The following is a 13,489-nucleotide window of genomic DNA, read 5'->3' as shown; positions in this document are numbered from 1 at the left end:
AAAACGGAGCAGTAAGGAGCTAGGTGACTATATAAATAATGCTGCAACCGATACCAAAATCCTTAACGCTCTCATTATGTAAAGTGGGCTCTATGGTTGACTAGCTCAGTGCTTTCCCGCTCTAGTATTTTATTATATAACAAGAGCTCTTTGATCTGCAGGTTCTAGAAATGTAACCATATTAATATTTTTTTTTGCAGAATGTGCCCATGCAGCATTGTAAATGGCTCTCCATGCAATTCTGTGTTTGTTTAAGGATCATGATCCTGTAAATGCATCTTCTGCTGATCAAGACTTTTCGGATTTTTTTTCTTTGATCTTCAAACTACTCTAGCAGTCTGATCAATATAAGGATAAGTTACACATACGGTATGCCTCCAAGACAAAAGAGCTATTTGTGCTCACTGGAGCGAACTTATACAGTGTGCAGTTTCACATCTTAAGCACTTCACACCCATCTAACATACTTGATTTTCATTGTTGGCCATAAAGTGAATATTCAGTTGTTGATTTTGTGCTTAATTTATAAATTTTCACGTTCTGTGCTAATTTATTAACATATATTTATAGATCTAGAAGTTGTGATTTACTGTCTATCTCCTTCCAGAAATAATGTCATGTGATGGCTTCAGACAAACAGCAGCCATTGATCAGCTGCAGCCTTCACCTTCCATCCAAACAGGACTTTCCAGAAGACTCGCAGGGGACCTAGTAGCTAATGCAGAGGAGCGATTTGCAGGTCTGGGATTTTCTAGGTGAGTACAAGAGTTTAGTTTTTTTTTTAATTACCCACTTTTTACTTTAAAGTTTTGGGAAACCAAAGTAATGGGAAACCACTTTAATTGGTAGCATTTTACTCCATTTCCCATTAAAACCAACAATAAGTTGAGCTTATGAGCTACATACCTTGAACTCCAACATAAAGCAGCAGGCAGATGGCTACTGGCTCTAATATTCCATATGTAATATGACTTTTCATTTAGCTCTATGTCCATGCTGGGGATTTGGAGTTCTGCACCACTAAACAGACCCCTGACTGCTATAAAGTGTGTTGTGTAATGCAAGTGCAATAAAATACTTTTCCATTGGCGCTCCTGTCCTCTCACTGATGTGACTTAAAAAGATTGTCCGAATGTCCAGCCTTAGGCCAATAATCTGCAATCACTCTATATGTAAGGCCGGTGTCACACTTGTGAGTGCAGTGCGAGAAACTCGTGTGAGTCTCTCTCATCAATTCCTGGCACTGCCGCCGGCACTCGGGATTGGAGTGTAGGGCTGCATGTAATTTTATACAGTTGAACGCTCTGGCCCAAACCGCCCGCGGCAGTGCCAAGTATTGAGGCAAGAGACTCGCACAAGTTTCTCACATTGCACTCGCAAGTGTGACACCGGCCTAATTTGCATACATGCGGTCTCATGTCAACTAGACTTGCGTGGCCTCGCTCAATACATAGGCATGTCTAGTCGGAATGTAGCCGGAAGTATGCAATTTGAATACCTGCGGTCACAGGACAACCCACTCCCGACACTGGCACCGGAGAATCCCGACTGTGTGATCCTGACACTGTGTGCCTGTGTGGATTCACAAGTCTGAAGTCACATAATAATCTTTATTTTTTATATAGCGCTAACATATTCCACAGCGCTTTACAGGTTGCACACATTATCATCGCCGTCCCCGTTGGGGCTCACAATCTAAAATAGAGTGACTGCAGAACTGTACCCCAAGGCCGCACAATTTTTTTAAATTCAATTTTGCCAGATCACACTGGGGTTTATGTGTCAGCTGGAAGTTGATTTTACAATGCAAATCTATGGAGCATCAATGTGACACACTATGGTCTTACATTGCCCCTCTGTGACACACACTATGGTCTTACATTGCCCCTCTGTTTGTCACAGAGGGGCAATGTAAGACCATAGTTTGTCTAACAGAGGGGCAATGTAAGACCATAGTGTGTCTCACACTATGGTCTTACATTGCCCCTCTGTGACACACACTATGGTCTTACATTGCCCCTCTGTTAGACACACTATGGTCTTACATTGCCCCTCTGTTAGACACACTATGGTCTTACATTGCCCCTCTGTTAGACACACTATGGTCTTACATTGCCCCTCTGTGACACACACTATGGTCTTACATTGCCCCTCTGTGACACACACTATGGTCTTACATTGCCCCTCTGTTAGACACACTATGGTCTTACATTGCCCCTCTGTGAGACACACTGTGGTCTTACATTGCCCCTCTGTGTGACACACTATGGTCTTACATTGCCCCTCTGTGAGACACACTGTGGTCTTACATTGCCCCTCTGTGATCTGACAAGTCGAAATAGCAGTTATTTGGGTGAGATGAGTAAGGAAACGGCAATAAAAATCAGGAAAGACCGCAATCTGTGAGTATTTTATTGCACAACACACATATCTAGACAGGTTTAGCACATACAACATTTCTTGGGAGAGCTTCTTTAAATCTAAAAAGATTGAGGTGTTAATAGGTGAGCATTTGATGAAAGCATCAATTACTGGCTATAAAAAAAACTAAAGGCCGTCCCATACACTCTAGTCAGCTGTAAGAGAATAATGATTTCGCTGATAGTTTGCCTGGCAGATATCTTGTGCGACGCTCCATCAAAAGTCATATGTCAGCGGCCTCCATGCATATTAGACCGGTAGCCAAACGAGTCCATAGTGTTGAATCAAATTGTCTCTTGAGCAGCTCACAACTATCACACAGCTCTCGACAGTGAGAGACATGATCAAGAGAATGGTGGAAATTGCCAATGCTAAAGGTCAGGAATTGTAATTAAGCAGGACGGATAAGAGACCTTTTGTCAGTGCTGAGAGAGAGGTAGAGAGAGGGAGGTGAGCAGATAACTGCTGCATAGCAATCAGTGGGATGGAGAATGTTGACTGGGATCTCTGGAAATAACTCCTCTCCTGGAATGTAACTACTGCACTCGACCATGCTTGTGTGGCTGATTTGCTTGGAAGCAAGCTGTACACTATGTAATATAGAAGATGTTAAAGCATGAGAATGAAAGCAGATAGAAAAAGCAAGTCAATTGCAAACTTGCTTATTTTCATGCTGACTAACTAAAGCGTCAACAGTTAATAGCATGAGAAAACCCTTTTAAAGATTTGTATATCATATGCAAGTCTTAAACAAAAGCCCGCTGGAGAACAATCCACTAAATTTATTACAAGGTGCATGCCTCCTGATGAATTTGGTGCATCTTGGTCTATCCATTCAGCAGAACTTGAACTCTAGTGCCACTATTGGAAGTGGCAATCTTAAAGTCAATATCGACCCATTATCGAGTCTTAACATATGACTTAGGATAAAAGCCAAACCAGAATCTCTATGCCGATGTAGTCATTGAATGAGCGAACAATTTCCATTTACAATACACAATCTTCAAAAGATTAATTAGATTTTTTTTTGCTCATCTAAACGACTTTATGCACAATGAATGAGTCTATTTTCACACATGGTTCAGTCCCTCAATCCATTCATATTACACAGCTGTCGATAAAATTAAGTCATTATTACCATTAAAATCTTACTGATTATCGGCTAGTGCATGTACTCTATAAGGGCGGCGTCAGGCGTCTGTATAAATCGGACTGAGATCGGACCGCAATGCACGGACTGGCCGGCAGCTCTCCTGACACAAGTGTGACGGCTCCATATATTTCTATGCAGTAATCACGCTAGGGAGAGCCGCCAGCTAGTCCGTGTGTTGAGGTCCGATCTTGGTCCATTTATACAGCTGTCTGTGTCCTTATTCTCTCAGGACATGGTTGGCCTCTAACATCCTCTAAGCCTGGTCCAGTTCTTACAAAAGTGGTAAGAGTGGCGTAAAAGAGAATTGGTTGCAAAAAAAGGAATGACAGAAAACAGCTGGAAACAGAAAATAAATAGCTGGATAAATCGTCCTTTTATACTATGTCTTTAATCTTGGGTTCTCCATCTAAATCTGTAAAAAAAAAAAATCTAATTAAGACCAAGTTCACAATGCTCCATTGTTTGTCAGAGAGGAGCATTGATTGGGCTTGACATTACTGGAGTCAGTTGTTGCTAGGGATGCACTAACAGCTGGAGTCTTTTACATAGTGATGTCAGGCAGCATGCCTCTTACAGCCAGTCTGTCAAAAATTAGTGAGGTCTTCATCAATGATGAATATGCTATGCATTGCGCCGATAAGGGGCAAGAAGGTCTGACAGTGTGCAATCCATAAACCTTCTCAATATGTCACATTTTTTTTTTTGTCCTTTTAAAACATAATTAGATTGTGTCTTTATCGAGACGTATGACTATAATACGTCAAGTCTCCTCACATGGTCACCCAAAAGCTCAACACTAATTAGAAATCAAATCAGGAAAAATTACACAGTAACATGAAAGTTAGCTTTAACAATATTTCCTCATGTAACGAAAGATGTTTCCTGTTATTGACGTCAATTTAGTGATGAAATGTTAAGGCTTAATTCTAACTCAATAGAAAAAGTGATGAGCTGCATAATAGACTAATAGACACCAACAATTGCATAGTAAATGTGGTCCGCCAACGAAGAGTGTTCTAGCAAGTGTCACGCTGTGACCGTCTTCACTACGGAAAGGGGGCCTCAAACTGTCCCACGGTACTCTTGAAGGTAGAAAGGCCCGAGTCTCCAAACTTACTATGCTCCTGTTAAACCCTGATCTGTCTCCTCCACATGAGGGACAGAAATGTAATGTAAACAAGACAAAAAGACAACACAGGGATAACAGAAAACCTCTATCGTACAAAAGCACTAACCAACAATAGGAAGGAGGATAGGGACAGGGAGGAATACACTAAATGGGAACAGGGACCAGGAGATAAACACACACTACAGCAAACCACAGAACACTACTACAACAACTCTTCTCCAACCACTTAGCTTTAGCACACAGCACAGGAAGACAAATCTTTCACTGGCAGGGACAAGAAGGTCTGATCAGTTTATATAGGAAGATGTATTGACCCGAACAGGAGCAGCTAAAATGGAGCCGCGTGTTTCTGACTAGCATAGAAAGGGTCATTAACCTTTTCAGCACCAGAAGAAACTAAATCTATTTAATATGGGACTCAAATCACTCCATCTATAAAGAAGACCTGCGATTCATTGCCCAATGTGACGGTCTAACTCCAGGTCTTCCAGTACAGACAGTAAGAGGTCCTTTTGAGAAACTAAAGAATATTTTAGTTATGCCGTTTTCCACAAATACTGCCCCACCTGTCAATGTCTAGCATTAGAACTCTGATTCATTGACCTCAGACAGCCCCTTGAAAAGACGTTCTTAGACCGTACTCAACATAAAAATAACAAGATAATAAGAATATAATCCAATTCCTCACTAACCTAACTCCAGCCCCAGAATTTGGGCTACTTTCAGCCTATGCTCTGTACAATTCTTTCCATTTAAAAGTTGTTGTTTTTTTACAGTATCTCAGTAGAAAATACTAATATTTTCCACATATCTATGTCGTGCTTATTCATTCTTGATGCTAATTCTAATAGCAGAATCATTTACTCTAGTAGACCTGTTGCATTTCCAAACTCTCTAAAATAATTCTGGAGCCTCTTTTCCTAATTTTGTGTTATGACGTTCCTCTGTTATTCCTCTTAGAAATATAAGAGTAAATGACAGATGGGTGTTACCTGTTGGGGGTGTATCCCTACACACTAACACTATCCAATCCGTGATGAGTGTTTAGACTATGTAGGGACACACCCCTTTGACAAGTGGAATGGTAACACCCAGTGGTCAATTTCTTCTTAGTTATTCAGAAAAAATATCAAAAGGAATAACAGCGTTCTAAGAGAAGATCCTCTAGAACTGTTATTTAATTGGGAATACAAATATTTACTAACATAGAAAAGTCTGGAGCGGTGACATGTCCCCTTTAAGGGTGAGACTAATACCCATTTCCTTAAAGTGGTTGTCTTAAGTTACAAGTCTGCCATCATGGTATGTGACTGCATACTTGTGAATCCTCACATCGTGCACACTGCGAGGATTCTTGGGGACAGTCCATGTGACTGCATAGTCACAGCTATATTCTAACTAGGTGGGTGCAGCCTCGCTCAATGCAGGTGATAATGTGATTTTTCTTCACCACACAAAAAAAAAACATTTAAGGCTGGGTTAACAAATCCCTTCAGGCACAAATACTGTCAGACAGACCCTATTGACTATGATGGGGTCTGTTATTTTTTTTTGTTATGCAGTCTATCATATTGCTGGAAAAAAAAATAGTGCAGCATGCTGCATTGAAAATGATGGATTTTTCAAAGGATCATCATATTGGACGTTCAAGCTCAGGTGTAAACCTAGACTTTTTATTATTTGTCCTATTAAAGAATATTGATATTATAGAAGCTCCTTCTCTAGCATAATAATTACATCTGAATAGGCACCATGTACGTATTATACCATTTTTGATGCTGAGACCCCATTGCTATTAGGTGATTGCCAGGCTTAGAAAATTTGTACCCGTAGCAATCAGCTGATTTATTGGAAGGCTTCCTTCTTATAGTGCCTAAATAACTGCAATCATTGTCAACTCTGAATACGCACGCATGTTCAATTTGGTTTATCTTCCATAAGTTCAGGGAAGAGTTGGGAGGACAAGAGGAAGAGTTCAGGGAAATTCAGGGAAGAGTTGGGAGGACAAGAGGAAGAGTTCAGGGAAATTCAGGGAAGAGTTGGGAGGACAAGAGGAAGAGTTCAGGGAAATTCAGGGAAGAGTTGGGAGGACAAGAGGAAGAGTTCAGGGAAATTCAGGGAAGAGTTGGGAGGACAAGAGGAAGAGTTCAGGGAAATTCAGGGAAGAGTTGGGAGGACAAGAGGAAGAGTTCAGGGAAATTCAGGGAAGAGTTGGGAGGACAAGAGGAAGAGTTCAGGGAAATTCAGGGAAGAGTTGGGAGGACATAAGGAAGAGTTGGGAGGACATAAGGAAGAGTTGGGAGGACATAATGAACAAGAACAGGAAAATTCAGGGAAGAGTTAGGAGGACATAAGGAAGAGTTGGGAGGACATAATGAACAAGAACAGGAAAATTCAGGGAAGAGTTGGGAGGACATAATGAACAGTACAGGGAAATTCAGGGAAGAGTTGGGAGGACATAACAAACAGTTGGGAGGACATAAAGAAGAGTTGGGAGGTTCTAAGGAAGAGTTCAGGGAAATTCAGGGAAGAGATGGGAGGACATAAGGAAGAGTTCAGGGAAATTCAGGGAAGAGTTGGGAGGACATAAGGAAGAGTTCAGGGAAATTCAGGGAAGAGATGGGAGGACATAAGGAAGAGTTGGGAGGACATAATGAACAAGAACAGGAAAATTCAGGGAAGAGTTAAGAGGACATAAGGAAGCGTTGGGAGGACATAATGAACAAGAACAGGAAAATTCAGGGAAGAGTTAGGAGGACATAAGGAAGAGTTGGGAGGACATAATGAACAGTACAGGGAAATTCAGGGAAGAGTTAGGAGGACATAACGAACAGTTGGGAGGACATAAAGAAGAGTTGGGAGGTTCTAAGGAAGAGTTCAGGGAAATTCAGGGAAGAGTTGGACACATAACACTAGAAAAAAAAAGCACTCCACTAATAAAGACAGGGTGTTCTATAGTTCATAGATCTTAAAGGGAATCTGTCACCATGTTTTTTCTATGCAATGTGAGAGCAGCATGATGTAGGGGGAGAGACCCCAACTCCAGTGATTTGTCACTTGCTTTACTGGGTGCTGTAATGTTGATTAAAAATTTTATCTGCTGCGGATCTATCAGTTCTCTGAATGCTGAGCTCTGTATAACCCTGCCCACTCTGTGCATAGGCAAAAAGGTGCTAATTGGCTGTGGGGCATGGTTGAACTACCTGGCAGATGGTCAAGTTGTTCTATAGTAAAATTTTCTGCTGATAAAACAGTGATTTTCTCAAAACTACAGCAACCAGCCTAGTAAGTGACACATCACTGGAATCAGGACCTTTGGCCCTACATTATGCTGCTCTCAGATTAAGTCACAAAAATCTGGTGGCAGATTCCCTTTAAGCAGGTGTGGAGTAGAAATAAACTTAGACAAGCGGTAATGTATTCCCTTTGTTAGGAATAGTATTAGAATTAGGTTTCGCTCACACTGGCGCATAACACAGCTGAGTGCTATGTGATGTTTTACTGGATAGCACTTGGCTCAGTGTTATACTATGGGGCAGTGCAGATGTGACATTTTCTCATGCTGATTCAGCATGAGAAAACAATTGCAGCATGATGCGAGTGGCTCCGATATTCGGGTCATGCGCACCCATACAAGTCTATGGGTGGTATGGAACATCAGACTGCACTCAGATGTTATCTGAGTGCAGTTCAATGTATGACAATGGAGAAAATGGAGAAATTCTCTACACCTTTGATACAATTCTCATGCAAGAGAATCAGATTACAGTAAGATGACACGCAGATGACACTCTGACAGAGTTTGAGCTGAGTGTCATTAGCACAATTGACTCGATTCTCTCGCATGAGAGAATATACAGTGCCTTGCGAAAGTCCCCCTGGAACTTTTCAACCTTTTCCCACATATCATGTTTCAAACATAAAGATACCAAATGTAAATTTTTTGGTGAAGAATCAACAACAAGTGGAACATAATTGTGAAATAGAACGAAATTTATTGGTTATTTAAAATTTTTGTGGAAATTCAAAAACTGAAAAGTGGGGCGTGCATTATTATTCGGCCCCTTTACTTTCAGTGCAGCAAACTCACTCCAGACGTTCATTGTGGATCTCTGAATGATCCAATGTTGTCCTAAATGCCTAATGATGATAAATGTAATCCACCTGTGTGTAATCAAGTCTCCGTATAAATGCACCTGCTATGTGATAGGCTCAGGGTTCTGTTTGAAGCACAGAGAGCATCATGAAGACCAAGGAAAACAACAGGCAGGTCTGTGATAATGTTGTGGAGAAGTTTAAAGCTGGATTTGGATACAAAATGATTTCCAAAACTTTAAATATCCCAAGGCGCACTGTGCAAGCGATCATATTGAAATGGAAGGAGTATCATACCACTGCAAATCTACCAAGACGACCCAGCCGTCCCTCTAAACTTTCATCTCAAACAAGGAGAAGACTGATCAGAGATGCAGCCAAGAGGCCCATGATCACTCTGGATAAACTGCAGAGATCTACAGCTGAGGTGGGACAGTCTGTCCATAGGACAACAATCAGTCATACACTGCACAAATCTGGCCTTTATGGAAGAGTGGCAAGAAGAAAGCCTTTTCTAAAAGATATCCATAAAAAGTGCTGTTTAAAGTTTGCAACAAGCCACCCGGGAGACACACCAAACATGTGGAAGAAGGTGCTCTGATCAGATGAAATCATAATCAAACTTTTTGGCAACAATACCAAATGATATGTTTGGCGTAAAGGCAACACAGCTCATCACCCTGAACACACCATCCCCACTGTCAAACATGGTGGTGGCAGCATCATGGTTTGGGCCTGCTTTTCTTCAGCAGGGACAGGGTAAATGGATAAAATTGATGGGAAGATGGATGGAGCCAAATACAGAACCATTCTTGAAGAAAACCTCTTGGAGTCTGCAAAAGACCTGAGACTGAGATTTGTCTTCCAACAAGACAATGATCCCAAACATAAAGCAAAATCTACAATGGAATGGTTCACAAATAAACGTATCCAGGTGTTAGAATGGCCAAGTCAAAGTTCAGACCTCAAGTCAATGGAGAATCTGTGGAAAGAGCTGAAAACTGCAGCTCACAAACGATCTCCATCAAACCTCACTGAGCTCGAGCTGTTTGCCAAGGAAGAATGGGCAAGAATTTCAGTCTCTCGATGTACAAAACTGATAGAGACATACCCCAAGCGACTTGCAGCTGTATTCGCAGCAAAAGGTGGCGCAACAAAGTATTACGTTAAAAGGGCCGAATAATATTGCACGCTCCACTTTTCAGTTTTTGAAACTGACAAGTAGACATGCTGCGGTCTAGAAAGACGCGTCGCATGTCCGGTTACGCAGGTCTGCCACCTGCGTGTTTGTACGTATAGTGGAGATGGGATTTCATAAAATCCCCTCCACTATGCTGTAACATCTGGACGCTGCAGATTGGACACTGCGGCTGTACGCAGCATTCAATCCGCAGCAAATCCTGAAGAAATACGCCCCGTGGAAACATATCTTAAGAGGCACATGTTAGCTGATCAGATCAGTATTTGGTCAGTATTTTACATCAGTATTTGTAAGCCAAGTTCAGGAGTGGAACAGTCAGATAACAAGTATAATACAAACACGTCACCACTTCTGTATTTATCACCCACTCCTGGTTTTGCCTTACAGATACTAATGTAAAATACTGACCACATACTGAACGTGTGCACAAGGCCTGACTCTATACTATACCGAAATTCAAATACAATGTCATATTGCCTCTATCTAACCCATCCTGACCACTTTCTATTGATCTAGTCTGACAATGTATGTATAATGTATAATGTGTGTATAATGTATAAATATATATATATATATATATATATATACAGTGGGAAATATAAGTGTTTGATACACTGCCGCTGTTGCAAGCTTTCCCACCTACAAAGGATGGAGAGGTCTGTAGGTTTTATCGTAGGTACACTTCACCTGTGAGAGACAGAATCTAAAAATAAAATCCAGAAAAATCACATTGTATTATTTCTACATAATTCGTTTGCATTTTATGGCATGAAATAAGTATTTGATACAATAGAAAAACAGAACTTATTATTTGGTACAGAAATCTTTGTTTGCAATTAAAGAGGTCTGACGTTTCCTGTAGTTCTTGACCAAGTTTGCACACACTGCAGCAGGGATTTTGTCCCACTCCTCCATACAGATGTTCTCCAGGTCTTTTAGATTTTGGGGCTGTCGCTGGGCAACATTGAGTTTCAGCTCCCTCCAAAGATTTTCTATTGGGTTCAGGTCTGGAGACTGGCTAGGCAACTCCAGGACCTTGAAATGCTTCTTATGGAGCCACTTTTTAGTTGCCCTGGCTGTGTGTTTTGGGTCATTGTCATGTTGGAAGACCCAACCACGATGCATTTTCAATGCTCTTATTAAGGGAAGGAGGTTGTTGGCCAAAATCTTGCGATACATGACCCCATCCACCCTACCTTCAATATGATGCAGTTGTCCTGTCGCCTTTGCAGAAAAGCACCACCGAAGTATAATGTTTCTCCCACCATGTTTCACGGTTGGGACAGTGTTCTTGGGGGTTGTACTGATCCTTCTTCCTCCTCCAAACACGGCGAGTGTAGTTGATACCAAAAAGTTCCATTTTGGTCTCATCTGACCACATGACCTTCTCCCATGCCACCTCTGGATCATCCAGATGGTCATTTGCCATCTTCAAACAGGCTTGGACATGTGCTGGCATGAACAGGGGAACCTTGCATGCCCTGCAGTATTTTAATCCATGATGGCATAGTGTATTACTAACGGTAATGTTTGAGACTGTGGTCCCAGGTCTCTTCAGGCCATTGACCAGGGCCCCCCATGTAGTTCTTTGATGATTACTGACCTTTCTCAGAATCATCCTTACCCCATGAGGTGAGATCTTGCATGGAGCTCAAGACCGAGGAAGATTGACAGTCATCTTGTGTTTCTTCCGTTTTCTAATAATTGCACTAACAGTTGTTGCCTTCTCACCAAGGTGCTTGCCTATTGTCCTGTAGCCCATCCCAGCCTTGTGCAGGTCTACAAATTTATCCCTGGTGTCCTTAGACAGCTCTTTGGTCTTGGCCATGGTGGAGAGGTTGTAGTATGATTGATTGAGTGTGTGGTTCAAGCAGATGTAATTAATACAGGTAATGAGTGTAGAATAGGAGGATTTTTAAAGAAAAACTCACAATTCTGTGAGAGCCAGAATGGTTGTAGGTGATCAAATACTTATTTAATGCAATAGAATGCAATTTAATTATTTAAAAATCATACAATGTGATTTTCTGTTTTTTTTTTTTTTTTTTTTTTTCAATTTTTACATTCTGTCTCTCAGAGGTGAAGTGTACCTACGATAAAAATTACCTCTCTATTCTTTGTAGGTGGGAAAACTTGCAAAAGCAGCAGTGTATGAAATACATACATATATATATATATATATATATATATAATATATACTTTGGACTATGGTGTTTAGTGCATTCTATCACAATGCTGTAGATTGTTTATGTGACATAACCATTGATCATATTCATCGAATCCTCCGACCACCCGATATACCGTGAATGACAGATGAAATCAAGGCTCAAGTGAAATGTAGAAGGTGCATAGACGGAAACTCCAGAAAGGAATCTGGGGAGGGCAGGACCTGGGATGAGTTGACTAATCCCAGACATTCCTGAAAATGTTTTTTGTGCACCTGCAGAAAAAAAAAAGGGAAGTTGGAAAAAAAGCAGCTGACATTTCTTGAAAATGAGCACATTTGTTTAGCATTTCAATTCTACCCAAGCAGAAACTGGAAAGGAGAGATGATTTATATTAATCGTGTAATTAGTTTTGTATGTGGCACTGGCGGCGGTGTTTCTGGGTATGGTATGCAGGTTGGCAGGGGGAGGGTTAACCCTTCCCTCGCCAGACCAGGCCCACAAGGCATCGCAGGATGGTGATGTGAGAACAGACATCTAGAGGAAGGACACCTGTTTCCTCTTGGGTGGGTCGCAGACATGGGAGCATGGGAGAGGGTCACTGCAAATACTCTTGAATGAAGGCACACCTTAAATAGGTTAACTGTTTCATCGCCGGCCAAACACCAGCGCTATATCTGACACATGTCCTGTGGGATCGATGCCATGAAACGCTTTGATAGTAGCGTACACATTATAGGGGAACTAACTTTATCGGGCTAAATTAATTAATCCGTGGTATGTCTCTGTGAGATAGGGAAAGTTGGAACCGGGACAGAAGGGAATACTGATGAATATGTTGGTGCTATATAAAGAAGTCAATAAGTGAGTAAGGAAATGATGACTTGCACTGAGGGAACAAATGATTTGCTATCTTTAGCTGCAGGGAAAAGTAACAAGTGAAGCTAAACATAGATTCAATCCTGTGATATTCATTTCCTCTATAAAATCTGTGACAGCTAATTAAATGTAACAAAAGAAAATAAAACGATAGATTTCCCGGACCGGTCACTGCGCTGTAGAAGTATCAATGCTGCGTGCGCTAAATCCCAACCCATCCAGCATCATAACGGTGAGAAAGTCACGTCAGTCTACCTGAACTTCTACATTCCTTTACATTTTCATGCCCAAAGGAAAAAAAAAAAAAAACACTAAGGCTAAGGTTTTTGATGTTGCAGGTTTTATGCACCCATTAAGCAAAATAGGTAACTCGCGTTTTTTGGAAAAAAAAAAAAAACCTCACTGAAAACTGATCATGAGAACGTAGCCTTATACTTTATTGGATA

General features: G+C 41.2%; 1 protein-coding gene across 1 annotated transcript in view; it reads right to left on the bottom strand.

Annotated features, from left to right (window-relative positions):
* Positions 1–13,489, bottom strand: part of FGF16 (fibroblast growth factor 16) — a 50,979-nt gene that overhangs the window by 34,314 nt on the left and 3,176 nt on the right. The window lies entirely within an intron of this gene.

Source organism: Ranitomeya imitator, chromosome 2, assembly GCF_032444005.1.
Source record: "Ranitomeya imitator isolate aRanImi1 chromosome 2, aRanImi1.pri, whole genome shotgun sequence".
NCBI lineage: Eukaryota > Metazoa > Chordata > Amphibia > Anura > Dendrobatidae > Ranitomeya > Ranitomeya imitator.
The sequence above is the reverse complement of the archived record's forward strand: the minus strand, read 5'-3'. Positions and strand labels throughout refer to the sequence as shown.